This window comes from Squalius cephalus (assembly GCF_949319135.1).
Source record: "Squalius cephalus genome assembly, chromosome: 15".
NCBI lineage: Eukaryota > Metazoa > Chordata > Actinopteri > Cypriniformes > Leuciscidae > Squalius > Squalius cephalus.
Genome location: NC_137136.1, coordinates 10112152 through 10131663, shown reverse-complemented (window position 1 = coordinate 10131663; position 19512 = coordinate 10112152). Strand labels below are relative to the sequence as shown.

At 35.7% G+C, this 19512-nt stretch overlaps 1 protein-coding gene across 1 annotated transcript in view; it reads left to right on the top strand.

Annotated features, from left to right (window-relative positions):
* Positions 1–909: 909 nt before the first annotated feature.
* tsnare1 (T-SNARE Domain Containing 1) overlaps positions 910–19512 on the top strand; it is a 130105-nt gene continuing 111502 nt past the window's right edge. The window contains exon 1 of the mRNA XM_079893878.1: positions 910–991. The gene's annotated coding sequence lies outside the window, so the exon portion shown is untranslated. The remainder of the gene's footprint in view (positions 992–19512) is intronic.

Here is a 19512-nt window from a genome sequence, read left to right as displayed (position 1 = left end):
TCCACCATTTTCTACTGATTTATTTATTTGGGTGCAAACATATTTTTTGACTTCAGCTAATGACAGTGAAGTAGAGGAGTTGCCTCTTCCTTGGCTGTATTACATGAATTACTGCCGGTTCCATTCTGTTGATGATGATTTCTCAGTGTCGCATTTGGCCGGTGGTCTTGGCACTGTCCTAGATCCGGGCTTGAGGTTGACATGCATTGCATATGCAGACGGTGTGAGAGTGTGAAGGTCAAGGGGTGGCGAGAGTGACATCCTGTTTCACTTAATTCAGTTTCTCTGTGTACAGCCCCACTCGGAGGCTTTTTAACAATTCCATCCACTTTCTAGGAGAAACATGCGTGTGTAGCAGGAGGGAATAAGAGGACAGTGGGCTGTCTTACTCCTTTATACTCCTTTATGTCTGTATACTCCTTTAACCCAGAGGCGTTTGCTGACCCACCAACCCCCCACACATTCATACACAGACACGTGCTAATGTAATATTAACAGCCCGACCCAGAAAGGTCATTTTCTCAGTTCAGCCTTTTCTGTATTTGTATTAAAATGTATTTTAATAATTTAGATTCTACTATGCAAAGTGAAAAAAAAAAATATATATAGATTTTTTAATTATTTAAATGCATTTCAAAATTCCCATAATTGTGAACAAAATATTTTTTTATTTAATTTATTTTTTATTATATAATTATTTAAAATAATTATAACAATTCCTCAAGTTTTTATTAATATATGCATTTGCTGTCACATTTTTTGGGGAAATTTGTATAAGTGATTAAATCTAAATCACAAATGACACTTTTAATGCATTCTTAAGATTAAACTACATATCCCATAATCCCTGGTTTTCATTCAGGTCACATGATTATAAGCAAGGAGCAGATGGTACAGAGTCATGTGATGTTGTTAGCTGGGGTTGAATCTGAGAGGTTCTCCTGCATCTGATTTGAGTGCTAAGGCTAAGTGCTCTCTCAAGAAAAAAAAAAGGTAAAGTATGACAATTAGCTTTGTTCAGTTTATGCTCTGGTTAAATGGATTGTTCTTTTTTGCTGAGATTGTGTCAGGCGGATGTCATTGTTTAAGGATGGAGAGGAGGTGAGAGGAAGGGGGAGGGTAGGCCTGAAAGGATGCTCTGTCGTTATCGTGTCATTCAGAAAGAACAGTGTGTTTTGGGATAATTGCATGTGATGTAATAAATATAAACATATAGTGTCCCATCTGTTATGTGGGCTGAAGACTGTATTTATGAATTTCTGTGTTAGTCCTCTGTTTTCTGGTTTATCATGGCTGCATAATGGGCTGGATTTTTTTTGGAGAGCTGTTGTGTGTGTGTGTGTGTGTGTGTGTGTGTGTGTGTGTGTGTGTGTGTGTGTGTGTGTGTGTGTCTTGTCTTCTTTTGATGGCCAGTCAAATTTGGTTGAATCATTTGTTGACTGTTCAACTGACCATTCCGTTAAGTAGATCTTGCATAATAACCCATTGTTTTCCTTTTGGGTATCTTTTGTTTTGCAGTGTTGGTCAAGTGAACTGAGCTTTGTTTGAACATGCACATGATGCTAAAATATGTCTATACATTATTTTACACAATTACAGGGTTGTGTGTCTTTCAGAAATTAATTGAGCATGCCTTTTAAATTTATTTACTGAAATTTAAATTTATAAACTTAATTACTGACTTTAAATCAAATTTGAATTGAAGTGGCAAACAAAAAGTGCAATTTGAGTGTAAGGAAGTTCAAAGTTTTACATTTAATATGTAATGTCTATCCAGAAAAGCCACATTTTTAAAGACAGACTTTGAATTGTGGCTTGATAAAGCTGCAATGTTTGTTTGAAGGTTTAAAGTTTTTACAAACCTGTTTTTTTTTTTTTGTTTTTTTTTAAATGTTGATCTTGTCTTTTCTCATTCACTCTATTATTGCTCATACTATATCATAATGTTCTCTCTGCTGAGGCAAATGGGAAACTGATCTGTTAAGAAGTTGTAATTATTATAATATGTTTTCTGCCTTTAACATAATAGGTTTTTATTTCTATAATTACATAATAGTTTATAATACGATTAAATTACAGCCCTCGATTTTATCACATTATTTATTTATTGCACACACTGATAAAAAGTTTCATAGCAATTTCCAACATTTTGGGAGATATATGTTGCTTGCCCACATGGCTAATGCTATCTACCAAAATCTGCCTATCACCAAATTATTTGGGGTGATTTTATTATCATAATTGTCAAAAAGCTTATATGTCACGACATGGTTGAAAAGGATGAAAAGCAGGATCTATGTGCAGCAGTCTAATTTAGGAACTAAATATAAATAACAAAAACTCAGGTTACTTAGAACTTCTCCAAAACCACAGACAGAACAACCACTAACATCTAAAAATGGATAAAGCCTAGGGAAACTATTCGAAATCAGCCCCATACCCCCATTCACTATTCCCTACATTACTCCTCTAGTTCACTTGAAGGAGTAAATGAAAATGAGTGAGCGAATCGGACACTGAGTGCGCCGGAAGGGCAGCCATTTTTGCATAGTTTGTGCTTTCTGTTTAATAATCATTTGAAACCAGCAGCTCCAGTAGGAAGATGAAAAGATTTATCTTGAGTTCTTTCATGGAAACTAGCATGTATAAACCTTTATTTAATAATCAATCAAAAATGAATTTATACCTGTATGATATTACGCTGTACACAGATTTGATCAGCGGTTTGGAAAATTATTGGATGGATAATTCAGCTCCGGGCGCCTACTTCTGGCAAGAGGCGGGAATTCATTTGGCACAACCCTCACAGTGCATTATGAGTATTTTCTAACCGTTGGATGTACATCAATTGGTCATTTGTTATTGCGGTGCATTATGGGATTGATTGAGTGCACTCTATAACGTCCACTATGGTTTCGGACACCACTACAAATGGCTGTCCGCTCATATGGTGTCCTATTTAAGGGTATAGGGGGCGATTTCGGATTCAGCCTGGGACTCAACAAGGTAATTAACAAGACACAGGTGAGACACATGAGGGCAAATCAAAAACCATGGCAACAGATGAGCATGAACAAAGAAAACGCAGGAAACTGAACTTGCATAAATGAACTTAAGTAATGGCTTTCAAGCAATTTTTTCAACTTAAATGAAAACAAATCTGAGTTTATTATTTTCGGCCCCAAGGAAAACTGTGTTTTTGATTTTGATCTTGGCTTTCTCACCCCATATAACACAAAGTGTGCCAGGAATCTGGGCTTCCTATTTGACTCCAGTTTAAAGTTTGACAAACAGTTTTCAGCTGTTGTCAAGTCATGCTTTTACCAACTTCGCCGCCTTAGTAAAGTCAAGCCCATTTTATCAAGGAGTAATTTGGAAACAGCTATTCATGCATTTGTTACATCTAGGCTTGATTACTGTAATTCTCTGTATTATGGCATTTGTCAGGCTTCCATCTCTTGTCTGCAGTTGGTTCAAAACGCAGCCGCTAGAGTACTTGAAGAGAAGCGAAAGTACGACCACATAACACCTATTTTAATGTCTCTGCACTGGCTTCCGGTAAAGTATAGGATTGAGTTTAAAATTGTAATGTTTGTCTACAAAACCCTGAATAATTTGGCACCTCAATACTTAACGGATCTTTTGATTCCGTACACTCCATCTAGAAACCTGAGATCCTGTGACCTTGGCCTTCTCACAGTTCCTAAAGTAAAACTTAAAAAATGTGGTGATTGAGCTTTTGCCGCTGCTGGGCCGAAGCTGTGGAACAGCCTTCCTCCTTCTATTAGACATGCCCCATCTATCTGTACTTTTAAATCTCATCTTAAGACTTATTCACCTTGGCTTTTAACACTCTATAGTTTGTCTTCCTGGATTTCTCTTTTATTCTATTGAGTGCTTTTTGGCTTGTCTGGTGCTTATGTATATATGTTATTTTTGAACAAACTCAGGGTTACAGGAAACTTTTTGAGTTGAAAAATCAATCCAATCAGGCTTTATTGGTACCATGACGCTGATCATCAACTCTCTCTGTCAACTCAGGCTTTAATCCTGAGTTCATGGAGAGCGTGCACAAGCAAGTGTGACATCAGTAGCAAACAGCCAATCACGTGTGTTAAAACATGCAAAACTGAGATTCGCTTCTCTTGAGAGAGTCGGCGCAGTTCAAATCTCTCTTCTGCTGAAGATTAAGATTTTTAAAGAAAATTAAGTATATAAATGCTTTTACACAGCAAGAAGAACATATTTTGCTATATCAGTGCAAGTAAAAGTTGTGAAGTTATATAGTTAGGTATGTAGTTGGTAATAGATTTGAATATGTAAGTTCACATGTAGTCCATTTTAAAGCTTTATCTATTTATTCTAAAACATATTTAGATTACATATTTTCTGTACATATTTATATACATTTAAACTAAATGCGTAATAATAATTGTTAAACTAAAATTGCTTATGTGTAATGGATTATAGCAAGCGAAACTGGGGAAGTGACTTTATTTCGTCAGACATGTCACTTTGCTCACAGCTGATTGGTCCAAATTCAGTTTGAGATTTCTTACCCAGAACAACATGCAGGTAAGCCTTGGAGCGCAAGTTATTATGGCGATGAACACAGCAAATAGCCAAGCCAAACTTTTATGGTGCATAAAACACAGGGTTGGCGCAAACTAAACTGAAACATAGGCCTACCTGGCTAGCCACCTAAACCGGGGCTTCATAGACCTTCGAAACCTCACAAGCTGGCTTTGATCTAATGGTCATAAGCTAATTAAATGTAGGGCTGGGTTTCGATTCAAATTTCAAGAATCGATTCGATTCCGATTCTCAAGATCTTGAATCGATTATCATTATTCGATTCGATTCGATTCGATCCGATCTGATCCGATCTTCGAGATTTAGATAATGGTTTTTGAAAAAAACATTTTTTTCCAGCTGTTAGGCCTACCTGAATTACAGGACTGTAGTTATGCAACATATTGATACTATTATTATAGACATTCAACTGCAAATTAATGGAGTATTGGTGGTTGTAAAGAACAATCCCCCTTCCAGAGTGTTGATACAACTGCTTTCACAAACTTGCACTGGTGTAGACGACCGAGGACGCAGAGGTATATCAGCAGCAGTAGACCGATTATTTAGACGCAAACCTGATGTATTATTAAAAATGACATTAAGAATTTTCCAAAAAGCTGCTATACAGTTCAGATGCAAATGCAACTTTATTTTTTATTTTAATGATCAACATTTAGAACACATTTGTTCTAAGCCAGTGCAAATGTAAACAGATTGTTGGTTACTGGCTTCACAGTAAACAGACAACGAGATGCGCGGATGGGCTATTATTTCAACCGCATCACAAAATTCATCCGTCCGCACCAACGTTTTTGACCAATTTTCAAAACAGCACCCGCCCGCCATCCGCTTAATGTATGCATATATTTTTTATTTGATTGGTTAACCGCCCGCCACCCATCCGGATTTAATTAAAATATAATTTTTCGTCACGTCATCCGCCCGATCCACGGTTTATCCGCGGAGTCCGCGGCTGTAACAGCCAACCGCGCATCTCACAGAATGTAAATAAAATTTGAACTTACAAAACCTTTAGAAAACCTTTGCTTTTGTCAAGCTCGTTCTCTGCACTGCTTCTGAACCCGAAATGGTGCCAGATCGCAGCTTTGAGCGTTTCTGGGGTTTTCAAATCAACCGCTTGCATAACGTTACTGACGTTGTTTTAATGTCCTTCCACCTCGCGCACATGCGTGAATTCAATGACGCGGCAAGTTAAAGTTCACGGGGAAAATCGATCCTCTGAGTTACGGATCGATCTTTAGAAATTAATATGAAAATCGATTCAGAATCGGTGAATCGATTTTTTCAACACAGCCCTAATTAAATGTATTTTCAAATGCAATTCTAATCAGTTCACACATACTGTATGAAACAGTTTGTAAAAAATGTAGTTTTATTTCATTCGGACAAGGAAATGAAGTGGCCGAGTAGCTGTGCAGGGTTGCAAAACTCAGACCTCTTGTTTTCTGTTGCTGTATATGTTTGTTTACAATTATACTAAATGAGAAATGATGCAAGTCCAGACAGAACCAATCCGGATCTAGAGCGTGGTCTGCTAATTGCTGACCTCTGTGCTGACGCTTCAGTAAATGTTAGTGTTTAAGCTTTTATATGGTACCTCATATGGGAGTATCTTTTGGATGTACAGTATAGTGATTAAAAACCATGCCATGAGAGGTTTGATGAGATGTATACCCCCCCCCCCCCCCCCCCCTTACTGATCGCTCCTACACCCCTTCTGATAAGACTAATTGCAAAATAAGTCAGTTTACCTCGGCATAGATCACATTTGTTCAAGTAGGATGGATATCGCACAATCACATTAATTAAAGCTAGTCTTTTTGGTTCAAGTGAAAGATAAAACTCTACAGAAGAGCAGCACATTCTGGGAAATGAAATTAATTCGTATCCCCGTCACGTTGCTCTCTTTCTCCACTTCACCTTATCAAGCAAAACTGCTCTGGTCTTGCTGTCAGGCCAAGACAGTTCACAAAGTCCTACATGGGTTTTAAAGCAAACCTTTAGGCCCCTTTTAGTTCCCGAAGCTGCCAGACATCTCTCTCTGACTTAAATTTTAAGAAACTGATGAGATAGCAAGAACCCATGTTCCCTACACCAGTGTGATTAAAATGCAATTACAACATCATGGTCCATATCTCAGGACCACTTTCATGATTACACATGCTTTTGATTAGGTTGAGAAAGCAAGTTGACACAATGGCATCATAATTAAGAAGGCAATTGTCACATCTCGAAAAATGGTGCATCATTGGACATAATTTCCCTGCCAATCTAAAGATTATGTTGTGCTTGCGACTCGGGTGAGATTGGGTTGTAATTACTTGATTGCATAAGTAAGTAACTCGAAATCTGCGTAATTGGACTGCATAGCAGCCGGTTGGGAAAGAACCAGGCCGTGATTTAATGTGTACCCCTGCAGACAAGAGGTTTCACCCAACAAGATAACAAGCCCTGTGCTTTGGAGATGTGTGAGTAATGAGTGGACAAGGGTTAGGTCTAATTAAACTAATAATTATTGTAATAAAAAGTGTTTAAAGATAATGTATGAGACACATGCGGAACTGGTCTGCTTTAAAGCAGGGTCATTTTAGCTTTAACATTTTTCACTTGTGTAGCCAGATAATTCAATGAATATAAAAACTACGGTATATCTTTTACATTTATTGTATATCTCCCTGTACTCTCAAACTTATATTTATTTATGTATATATACACTACTAATCAAAAGTTTGAGCTCGGTAAATTTATGTTTTTGAAAGAAGTTTCTTATGCTCACCAAAGCTGCATTTATTTGATTAAAAAAACAGTAAAAAACAGTAATATTGTGAAATATACATATATTTTTTTTACAATATATAGCAACTGTTTTTTTATTATTTATTTCAATATATTTTAAAATTTGATTTCTTCTTTTGATGGCAAAGCTGAGTTTTCAGCATCATTACTCCAGTCTTCATTCTAATATATGATTTGGTTCTCAATAAACATTTCATTGTTGAAAACAATGCTTCTTAATATTTTTGTGGGAACTGTGATACTTTCAAAAGAACAGCATTAATCTGAAATATACAATTTTGGAATATTATAAATGTCTTTACAGTCACATTTGATAAATTTATAATATCCTTGCCGAAAAAAAGAATTACATAAGATTTTACTGACCCCAAACACTTGTACATAGTCAACATTTGAAGTGGATCAAAAGTTATACATTAATTTTGAACAATACCCGTTCTTGTCTTAGGACAACTTTGATGAACTTTTTTGATCCAGTTCAAATGTTGATGAGTTTGGGGTCAGTAAGATTTTATTTTTTTATTTTTTATATATAAAAGTAGTTTGAGTGTGTAAGGAGATCGGCTTGATAATGACATTGGGTGGTCACTTCTGAGCACTTTTTATCCTGATTTTTTTGCAAAGACTCTCTGATTGGTGGATCTTTTTCTCTAAGATTCAGTGTATTTCTTACCTGGATTTTGGTTATTGAAGTTTGAATTTACATTGGCAAATGGCTTCAACAGAAGCATATATCATTAGTTACTAATCATATAGCTCATGGCAGGTTTGTCTTTTAAAGCTTTGTACAGAATCATGTGAAATTTATTTCTATTTGGAGAAAATGAATCAGGTATTTCCTTCTGCAAACCAACTGAAATGTTGCATATGTTTTATTGGATATTTGTTCATTCTAGATACTACAGGTTTCAGTAGATGAAATGTCATTTGAACCTTTCTTGTGATGTTGTTCTAAGTCAGTTTTAAGCTACATCCATATGTGGTTTGAAATCCTATTTCTCCTACAGTTCTGCCGCTGCCTCAGAAGGCGCAGTAGTCCAGAGCGGCGGCTACACATTGTCATGTTGTAAAAAAAAAAAAAAAGACAACATCTCTTTTGCAAACCCCTCCATGTTGCGGTTGTGGTTGTTGTTGTGGTTGTTGTTGTTTTTGGTGTATGCTTACCAACACTGTTGTCATAGAAACCAATGCAGATATTCCTAAAAATGAAAGAGCTGCATGCACACACAAATCGGCTCTGAACAGTTGCGATACACAATGTGGACATCAATAATTTTAGATCAGATTCCAATCGGATACACAAATAATCGGATTTGGACTGGCAGTGCGAACGTAGCCTTACAGACACAATGCTAGTTGCATTCATCTTGGCCTGTTATGCCTCAGCTCAGATATCCAGCGATTTGATAGTCGTCGGCTCCATTTTTGTCACCTCATGTGATTAGAGGAACCCATTGATTGTATCATATTAGTTGAGTAATTGATTGTAACTGGTTATTAACCTCTAAGAACTTTATGTCCAGTGTGCCATTGAATGAGGACAGACCTTAATCACTCACAAATGGCAGCCATTAATGAGATTAGTTCCTGGTTCTGCTCTGTAACTTTATTTGTTCCAGGAGGCATTGACAAGGGCATCCAGATGCTGAAGTTTACTTTTCTGTGAATTGATTTCACTCCCCCCCCCCCCTTCCCCTTTATGTTTAACCACATTCTTTCTCACCTTAATAAATAGGCTCTTACTGAATGTAAACTACAATTGACTTTTTAAATACAGCGAGATATCACTTTCACAATCCAGGATTTTGAGCTTGCATGTGAAGCCAGATCAGATATGATCTCAAAGAGACATTTTCTGGCTTTGATTATAGATGAAATTGCAGGAGATCTGAGATTCAATACCTGCACAGCCAATCTGTTGTATAGATAAGGCTACTGCACACTGTTTCACTGTTTATGTGGTATACATCACTGGTTATTACTTTCATAAAGCGATTCCAGAGGACGACTTTGTTATCTGGTAATGCTTGAAGTGTAGCATAATATGACAAGAGCCATAGCCCCAAATAGTTTCTGCACATTATCAGATGGTGCATTGAAATAACACACACTTTGACAGGGTATGGAAAATGGGCAAATAATGTGACTCATCGATGGCAGATTTTACCATCTGCCACATTACTTCACAGAGAATAACCAACACATGCATGCTTTAAACAACATCTCATAGCATGTACTAATGAACACCTGTATTTTTTTTTTTTTCCAAATCAAACTTTTTGAGTCATTGTGGCTTTTTTAGGTTCATCTGTCAGTGCAGACAACACTAACAAAAAAATGCTATTGAATTACTATGGCTGATGTTAAAGTAAATGCAACATTCAATAAGATGGCATGCATATCTAATTACTATTTTGGGGAACACTTGTGACATTGTTACATGTTACTACTAAACTAAATAATCTCTCTTTAATGTAACAAATAATGTATTTCAAGTAGGGCATGCCTGAAAGTGATGATAACTTCCAAATATTTTAGTCAGTCAGATGTTCTTTCAGTAACCAAACTGAGTTCATTCAGTAAAGTATTCGTCAGACTGGTTCAAACTGGCACCTTGTGAGTCTTTTTTAATTATTAATTAGAGATCCATTTGTTTATTAATTGAATTACACACTGTTGTGGATGTGTTTCTGATTTGCTAAAAAGAACTATCTCATAAGAGTCATTTAAGAATCTGATTTCACTGGTTGTGTTTCAGATTCTTTAAAAAGAACCGGCTCATGAGTCATTTTCTTTGTGAATTGTACTACACTAGTTGCGGCGTATTTGTTTTTGTGTGCAATTCATGAGGACAGCTCAGTAGAACAGCATGCTCATTTATTTACATTGTGGTCTTTGTATCCATTCATTTCAAATTGCGACTCCAAAGTGCAGGAAACACAGCGTGAATGATAATGCACATATAATTTCTCACTTGATTGACATGAATTTGTTTTTTGTTTTTTTTCACATCTGACTTATTTTGGGGACAATATCAGAGAAGTGTTTAAAAAGTATTGTGACAATTTTATCTGATAGATTCGATTTTGTATTCATTATATCTATTCTTTGCAACCCTGCACATTACCATGTAAAACCCTCACTGTACCTCTGTGACAAGTTCAAAGAAAGACTTATGAAAGACCTCTTTTTTTTTTCTACTATGATGACATTGTCGGACCCTGCCAAGGAGACGTCCTGTGTGTCCTTCCTTATCCCATTTGGGCCATAAGTATGTTGGATTGTGGGAAACCCATCACCAGGATGTACTGTAGCTGTAGGGGGAAACATATGTGGTGTGAGGAGAGAACCAGAAGGTTGGAACTTGGAGGTCCAGTGTACCATCTGTCTCACTCCCCTTCATGAGCCAGGGAGCCCTCGGAGCTCATAGTGAGATCATCTCTCCCAAAGTCCAACCCTAAAACAGCTTGTAATCCCATAGGGATGGTCATAACCATGTCCAGCAGTGGCATACAGCACTGGCAGCCAAAACAGCCTTAGGTCCAGTGTAAATGTCTACATACATCACATGCCATCATCTCTTTAAATGGCAGGATTGCCGCTATTATGAAAAAAACAAAGATGACTTGCGCCAGAAGCTCATTTTAGACCCAAATTGCTATGTTCTTATGAATGGCATGCTTACACAGTGCAGAAATCTTTAAGTATGCCAATGCATGGCCTCAAGTTTTACCTTAACATATGCGCTTCCACAAATAGAAACAAGCTAGCATTACTAATTTGTTTTATTCTGAGCTGACATTGAGTAAACACTTTTTTTTTTTTTTTTTTGACAATTTATACAGTGAAGTACTATGTAGTATTATTTTACATTTGATTATTCAATTGCTGTACCTGGATATTGTTAGACTTACCTGAAAAAAACATAAAGCACCGTTTATTTAATATGTATCTTTGTTTTATTGTATTTATCTATGCTAGTAATTTGTTTATTATTTTCTATGCAGATTCACTCCCCTACAAAACCACTCCAATAATTCTAGAATGATTCATTCTTCTCAAATAGAGCTATTCGTCTGGTGAAACTGTGACAATGACTGGTTATTTATGCAAGAGTAGGCAAATTTCATTTCGAATTCATTTGAATTTTATTTGTATAACTTTTTACCATAGACATTGTTCCAAAACAACTTTACAGAAAATAGGACAAATAAAAAAACTACCTTTTGCATAAAAAATTATTTGTATTTAAAGTCCTTTTACATTACGTTGATCAGTGTTATGCACGTTAGTAGGTACATTTTATTAATATAACGGTTCATTTGTATCACTTAACTTGTTTTGCATTTTAAATACACTTTTGAGGAGTGTCAGTCTCTCTTTCCTCCTCTGCCAATGGTTGCGTAGCCTGCTGTGTTGGAATATGCCAAATAATCTTGCATTTTTCACCCAGCTCTGCATCATTGTTTGTGCTTCAGGCTAACATTTGTCCAGACACCCAGACTCGCCATTCAATCTCTCTCCCCTCCATCTCTCTTTATAGCTCTTTTCCTAGCTCTTTTGATGTGGTGACTTGTCCTCGTACACAGTGGTACACATGTTGACTTGCTGAGACTGTTTTACGTTTCATTCCCACATTCTGAAATTGAATTGAAATGAGTAAGACTGTGTTTAGCCCCTAAGCGTCACATCAGTGGACTCCTACCACATCTCCTCTGATTGACCTCACCATGCGCTACTGCCCAAAATAAAGCTGTAAATGTAGCGTGCAATGTTGTTGTTGTTTCAGTCCGTGCAATTGCAAACTTTCTTTAGCTTCATCATTTTTTTGTATACCTTTTTGTGTGCGCGCAATATTTATGGAAGCCTATTTCTGTATCAGATTAAACAAATGTAAAACTAATTGTGGCTATTTCTTTTAATTCTTGTAATAAGACTTAATATAATAATAATTAATAAATAATAAATAATTTCAACTTATATCACAGTATTACTTTATATGTCATAATTTAGTTTTTACAATTGTGAATTTTGCATCTCATAATTCTGACTGTCAATTTCTACTTTTTATCTCATAATGACTATTTCTACTTTGTTATATAATTCACTTTAACTTATAATTTTATTTATTTAATTTTAAGAATTTAAATCATAATGATGACTGTCCATTTCTACTTGTTTATTTTATAACTATGCCTTACTATGTGATAATTTCGACTTTGTCACATAATTGATTTTAACTCATAATATTTCTCTCAAAACAAACGTTTTATCTAATAATTTTGACAGATTCTCATTATTTTGACTTTTTATATCATAATAATGACTTTTTTTGTCAATTTCTACTTTTTAATCTCACAACTATGACTTGTATCTCATAATTTCGACTTTGTCATATAATTGACTATTTCACATAGTTTTTTTATCTCAGTTACTTTAATAATTTTGACAGATTCTAATTGACTATCTCATAGTTTTTATCTCAAAAATTACTTTTTATCTAATAATTTTGACAGATTCTCATTATTTTGACTTATATCATAACTAAAACTTAGTATGTCAGAATTTTGTCTTTTTATAGTTTTGACATTCTCATAATTTCAACTTTGTGTATCATAGTTATGACTTTTTATGTAAATTTCTACTTTTTATCTGATAACTTATGGCTTATAAGATAATGTTATGACATAAAGCTTTATGACATAAAGCTATGTCATAATTTCGACTTGATTTACGACATGGCTATAAATGTGCCTTTTTAAACTGATCTCACATTACCTATTTTTAAAAAAAAGTGGAAACATGCTTCTTAAGGTGCATCTGTATGAGCCAGTGACAATTTTCATGAGCATTTATTGTTTTTTTAATAGATGGATATAAAGCTGGATGAAGTGTGCGTGGACCCATTAAAAGCATTAACTCAGCATACACAAATATGTGCCCGTTTATCTGCTGAGTGAAGCAAAACACCTAAAAGGAAAGATTGTAAAGATATAATTTGCAGCTAAGTGCATCTGCATAACAAAGTTCTGTAGCTGCATCATTTACCCTGCTGTGCCATTATAAATCTAGAAATGGTCATGAACCATTTTCATGCGTTTACAAATTTCACATTATGTGTGCAGAGTTTTCCCTATGGTTTTGAGATTGTAGTAGAATCAATTAATCTTCATAGCATATCATAAAATCATGTATAAAAGCAGCTACAAATAATAATATAAATAATAATAATTCAAAATACAAAAGCCTCACCGACTTTGCCGTTTTGATACAAAGGGTTTTGTGGGTAATTTAGGCAGTGGCCATATGCAAATGGACTGTTGCTTGTGGGCTGCACTCAGATGAGGGCAAATTGGTCTATCTCGAATTTGAAAACTTTCCAGCAGGGATGGTTTTGTGTGTTTTCCATTCACAGTGGAAAAACTGCAGAAAGGGCCTTCGGATCCCAGGTGACTCATTTTAAATAAATTATGTGGCAGAATATGTTGATAAAGCCAAATGACACATAAACAGCAGAGCCAGCCTTGCCTTAACTCATCCAAATGCACCGAGAGGTTTATTGAAAAAAAAACAAAAAACAAAAAACAAATTGTGTGGCCAGTCATCTTTGAGCTCTCTAACAAATGAAATCATTAAGGTCTCTGTGCTCCACTCCCTTTCTCACTCTCCTCCTAAATTCTCCTCTCGCCATGTGGACAGACTGTTTTAAAGTGTTATTGATACTTACCTGGCCCAGCTGTCTTCATATCTTATAAATGTGACAGTATCATCAAAAACAAGCCAGCTCACATTTTTCTAAATAGACCAGCTGGTCTTATACAGAACAAGCTGGAAAAAAAAGAAAAAGAAAGAAAAAAGAACACATCATCAAGAACACTCTGTCTGCTCAACCACTTCTGGATTTTTAGGTGCTGTAGTCCACAGACACAGATTTTTATTATATGTACGCTGTCCAAAACAGTAGGTCTCAATCACTAATAATTGCGCATAAGTTTTCTTATCTGCAGTGAATCCAATACAACATTTCCAACGGCTCCAATTTACCCTCATTCTGATGTTGATGGATCCAGATTACTTTAAATGAGAGAGAACATGGCCACAGGTGATAATTATCATGAGACACGCCCAAACTATCTCCATATACGTGCTTTCCGGACAACCTATATATAGCCATTTGTCACTCTCTGCACACATATCATTATACTCTCCAAAGATGCTGTCTCTTCTGAAAGCATGCACTGAGTAAAGCAAGTGTGCCATTCACAAAACCGGTTGAAACACAATAAACATTTTCTATGAATATGCAAATTAGCCCCACCTCCACTCGCTCACACCAGCTCAGAGATCCACTCGTTGTCAATCACATGTTGACGTGATTGGTTACAAGGTAGTTTGTGATGTCAGAAACGCCAGCGGATTCAAACTGCGTTTTTGAGACTGTCTTTGGTTCACTGCAGAAAATACTCAGTAATGGTGTTGACTTCTGAATTTTCACATGTTTTGTCTTAAAGCATATTGAAAGCACCACATAGACATATAAACAACACTAAAAGCTTGATTTTCACCACAGGGTGACTTTAACAAATACAACTTTTGATTTTAATGATATTAGTTCATTTTAATATTAAAGGGATAGTTCACTTTGAAATAAAATTTTGGTATGTTTTAGCTTACCTCAAGGGCATCCAAGATGTAGGTGTCTTTTTTCCGCAGTAGTTTCAATTTTGATATTTTTAGGTCAAACCGTTCTTGTCTGTCAGTCATATCATGCAGGTCTATGGATACTGTCTCAAAGAGCATGCACAAAGTCCAAATTAAAACAATTCCCCATCGTCCAAATTAAACAATTCCCCATCGTAAGTACACATTGATGGCCTAAGACACGAAACGAGCGGTTTGTGTGAAAAAACGAACAGTATTTATATCGTTTTTAGCTCTTATAACACAGCCACATCCAAGTGATCTGAGGGCTCGGGCGGGTATAGATATATACACTAGATGTCGCCTTGGCTACGGTTTCGTTCCAATGAACTGCAGTAGCGAAGGCGACATCTAGTGTATCTATACCTGCCCGCGGGCGGGTATAGATACACTAGATGTCGCTTGGCTACGGTTTCGTTCCAATGAACTGCAGTAGCCAAGGCGACATCTAGTGTATATATCTATACCCGCCCGAGCCCTCAGATCATTTGGACGCGGCTGTGTTAAGAGCTAAAAACGATATAAATACTGTACGTTTTTTCACACAAACCGCTCGTTTCGTGTCTTAGGCCATCAATGTGTACTTACGATGGGGAATTGTTTAATTTGGACGATGGGGAATTGTTTTAATTTGGACTTTGTGCATGCTCTTTGAGACAGTATCCATAGACCTGCATGAAATGACTGACAGACAAGAACGGTTTGACCTAAAAATATCAAAATTGAAACTACTGCGGAAAAAAAGACACCTACATCTTGGATGCCCTTGAGGTAAGCTAAAACATACCAAAATTTTATTTCAAAGTGAACTATCCCTTTAACATTAACTAAGATTAATAAATGCTGTAGAAGTAGTAGAAGTTCATTCTTAGTTCATGTTAACTGAAGTAATTAACTAACTTTGCAATTAAAATAAAAAAATAGTGTGATGAACATTTTTAACATTCACAGTGCTGTAGAATTTCCCAAAAGGCTTTCATTTTTGTTAATTGCTTAGTGTAAAATAAAAGACAAGTCCAAATTATTTTAGTAAGTTAGCTGACAGCATGTCACAAATAATGTTCGTTTACAAATATATACTCTTTTACAATATTAGAAGTATATGCTTGTACAGTAAACGGAATATGAGATCAAATGCAGACACATTATTGTCATTTTAGAGAGTCTCATAAGTGCTTTTGCCTTATGTGCCAAACAATACTGCTCTAAAGATAAGCACCTCTGGCATAAAAGAAGCAGACACAGGCTAATAATTTTCCCATTGTACTATTTTCAAAGCCATGTTTTTCCCAGACCTCTTGTTAACGGCCGATTACTTGGAAAATTGTGTTGAGCTATCCGTGGATATCTCAAAAGAATCCGGTTAGGGAATTCTCAGCAAGCTACGAGCGTGAGATAGAGGGAGAGATTACGTTTAGCTCGCATCCTCCCCCTCATCATTAACAAGCTTGTTAAAAGGCCAGTTTTAATGATGGAATTCCAAACTTGTTTGTTCGCCAGTTCCTTTTGGTGGCTGATTTGGAGACAAATCATGAATGAAAACATGACCCGGTGTGCTCTGTGAATAATTGTGAAACGGTGAGTCATCAGCTTAGCCACTGCTTCCTTATTTTATCTAAAGGGGACTTGTTAAGACTTTGAAGATTGTATAAAAGCGCTCACTAGTGAAGCAACCCTGACATCTCTCTACTTCCTTTTTGGCTGAATGTCTAAATGACGCTGGTGTGTGGTAAATGTGTGAATGCTGTGAAGTGGCCTATAGGGGTGTGGTGTAAAAAGGGTGAATCACTCGCACTAGCTCACCGACCTGACTTAGGCCGCATCCTGGTATACCTTCATCGATAATGACCATTTGCTCTGATGGAGGTTATTTTTGGTCGAAAACTTGGCAGTTTGTCTCAATAATAAGTTATCCTTACAGGGTAATTGTACTGTCTAAATTTGGGTGGGTGAGTGCATGTGTCCTTCACTCTAGTTCTATGTCAACACCATTTGAGCAAAGACTTTTTGAAGGGGCAGCTTTAGAGATTGAAGCTTTTAAAATGTAACTGTCCCACTGTTTACAAGGCCTACAAGAATACAGAGAGACAACAAGCAGTGGGACTAAATTTCGTGCACCATGTTGCCTAAATGTGAAATTCCAAACTAAAGGTTAATAACTTCCCTTCATGTTAGAGTGATCATTTCATACCAAAAATTACAATTCGGTTATCCTATTCACCCTCATGTTACTTTTTTTCTAGTGAAAAAACAGATGTTTTACAGTGTCCAGGCTGTACTTTCCATACAGGAAATATGAGGTAAAAAAAAAAAAAAATAGAGTAAGCACAGATGGAAGCATTACGGCTGATAAGATCCAAAAATGAGGGGAAGATGGTGAAAGATGTCACTAAATTGAATCTAAACACATTATTGTATGGCTATGCTCTTATTTATTTATTTATTTATTCATCTAAACATTTTTAAGATTTATTCCTGAACAGTTTTGAGGTAAAGTGATCATGTTTTGTCACTGAATAATCTTATGGTAGCACTTTATTTTACAGTCATGTACATACTATGTACTACTTATAGTAATAACTGGGTAATAACTACTAACCCTGAAGCTACCCCTAAACCTAACCTTAACCCATATAGTTACCTTATATTACCCAGTACTTTCTTAGGTAAGTACACTGTAAGTACACATGAGTGCAACCATCTTAGATATTGTTTTTATTCATTTTTGTTTGTTTGTTAATAGGGGACACAGTAATTAATTTACATATGTAGAGTAAAGCAAGAGTAAAACATTAATTTTTTTAAACGGGACCCCTTCAAAATGGCCCCCGTGGCATAATGTTGGTGTTTTTATTATTTAATACATTTGTCGTCTGATGGACCTGTCTCTGGTCTCCATTTAGGCTTAGCTTTTTTTTTTTTTTTTTTTTGGTAATATGATGGAGAGCCTAGATCACCTAGGGCCGCATCAGATCTGCTTTAACCTAGCAGCATTTATAAGCATTTAGCATGATAAAACATTAATATTAGATCATGTTGAATGGTTAGAATAAGCAATTATGTTAATGATTTAAAATTTTTTTGCTGGGGTTTCCTTATTTTTCCTGCGTCAAACAAATGACACCCTCATGCGCTTTGACGCACATTCATGGCACCATGTCAAGCTGCTGTTCCCTTTGCTGCATTGTTATATTTAACAATAGGCGATGAGCAGGCCCACACAAAATATGTGCCCACAGAAATCTGCAGAAAATCACAGAACAGGAGCAGTCGCCATTCACAAAGACATCCCTTACACCTTATTTTTTATTAAATATTCTGGCTTATTAGTTGTCTTTCAATTTTAATTCATAGTGTTGTTATTATGACATCTCTTCAATTAAATTATGGGCAGCTAAATAAGTACATATATTCATAGGCCTGTATGTAAATCAAATGTACCTTTCAGATTAATGGGATTTTGCTTTATCTCAATGGTTATTCATTTGTTCAAATAATAATAATAATGAAAAAATGTTGATTTAGTAATTTATATGAATTGCACTTAAGACATATGCCTATATATTTATATTAATAAGCCCATAGGGGGCCATCTTAAGCCCAAATCATTTTAATTTTATGACAAACTAAAGTTGTAAATGTTTTTATTTATTTCTTTTAATAACACATTGGATGCATCATCATCTGAATAGGTTACAATTTAAAAGTAAATGCACATTGTTGTAAATCTTCCCCCAGCTTCCTCTACTCTTAATGCTGGTTTATATTGCCCCAACAAACACCAACATTTTAAATATTGAAGATGGATGTTGGATTTAGAATATGGGACAAACATAATTTCCACACTGATCTAGCAATCCCACCAAATCTCCTGTTTATTGGTGTTTGTTTTGGGCAGTGTGCCATTTAATTCCATTTTAACCATATCTAAATCCATTTCAAGGAGTTCTGCAGTTTTTCTCAATGTCCATAAAATGTTGATGAGGAAGTCATGTCATACATACACAAGGATGCTTTGGAATCAAAACAGAGTTGGATGAAGATTTTATCATCTAATGTTCACACAGCAACAGAATGTGGTTGTTCAGTCCTCTTTTACATTGTTAAACATTGTTAAATTGAGTGTTTACTTGAATTCCCATTACATGCTGTTGGGGTAACAGCACAACTGTTTTCAACATTAATAATAATAATAAGAAATGTTTCTTGAGCACCAAATCAGCATATTAGACTGATTTCTGAAGGATCGTGTGACACTGAGGACTGGAGTAATGATGCTGAAAATTCAGCTTTGACATCATAAGAGTAAATTACAATTTAAAATATAATAATATTTCACAACATTACCTTTTTTTTTTTTACTGTATTTTTTTTATCAAATAAATGCAGCCTTGGTGAGCATAAAAGACTTAAAAAAAA